General features: G+C 43.5%; 1 non-coding gene across 1 annotated transcript; it reads left to right on the forward strand.

Moving 5' to 3' along the window:
- The first annotated feature begins 466 nt into the window (after positions 1-466).
- TRNAW-CCA (transfer RNA tryptophan (anticodon CCA)) lies at positions 467-538 on the forward strand. Its single transcript has one exon. It is a non-coding gene; the product is annotated as a tRNA-Trp (tRNA).
- Positions 539-779: the final 241 nt, after the last annotated feature.

Genomic DNA, 779 nt, shown 5'->3' on the forward strand with positions numbered 1-779 from the left:
CAATGGGCTTAAATTAGATTTACACTTACTCTAAGACCCTTTCACTTTGCCACAGCAGTGTAAAGAGGGCTTGGAGTCAGTAAGTATCAGAGCCTCACGTGTGCTCTGTACTGAGCTATTTGTTTTCATGCCTATTCATAAGGAATAGGCAAATTTGGGCCAGTCGTAGTTGTACCAGAATACAACACCCAGCTTTATGCATCACTTAAATACTCTGACCTTCAGGGGCAGGATCTAGGGACCTCTATATATGCTCTACATTTTTATAGAATTGCCTGCCTCTGTTTCATCTTATAAATAATGCTTTATATTCTAGGGAAATTGGAAGTTATATAGCAGTAATCTCTGGTAGATCACAAGCATTGAGGAAGTCCCAGGAGAAATTTGGAACATCCTGTTAATTTATTTCTAAATTTTTATATGGGAGAGTGAAAAAAAATTAATTACAGCAAACTATAAAACTTGGGACCTCGTGGCGCAACAGTAGCGCGTCTCACTCCAGATCAGAAGGCTGCGTGTTCGAATCACGTCGGGGTCAGGGTGCCCCCGGCCTGCAGGGGGATTTATTTTGGGGGGAGGGATAGCTCAGTGGTTTGAGCATTGGCCTGCTAAACCCAGGGTTGTGAGTTCAATCCTTGAGGGGGCCATTTAGGATCTGGGGCAAAAATTGGGGATTGGTCCTGCTTTGAGCAGGGGATTGGACTAGATGACTTCCTTAGGTCCCTTCCAACCCAGATATTCTATGATTCTGTCTTAACTTTTCTGGAGCACTCTTCCTT

Source organism: Caretta caretta, chromosome 5 (assembly GCF_965140235.1).
Source record: "Caretta caretta isolate rCarCar2 chromosome 5, rCarCar1.hap1, whole genome shotgun sequence".
NCBI lineage: Eukaryota > Metazoa > Chordata > Testudines > Cheloniidae > Caretta > Caretta caretta.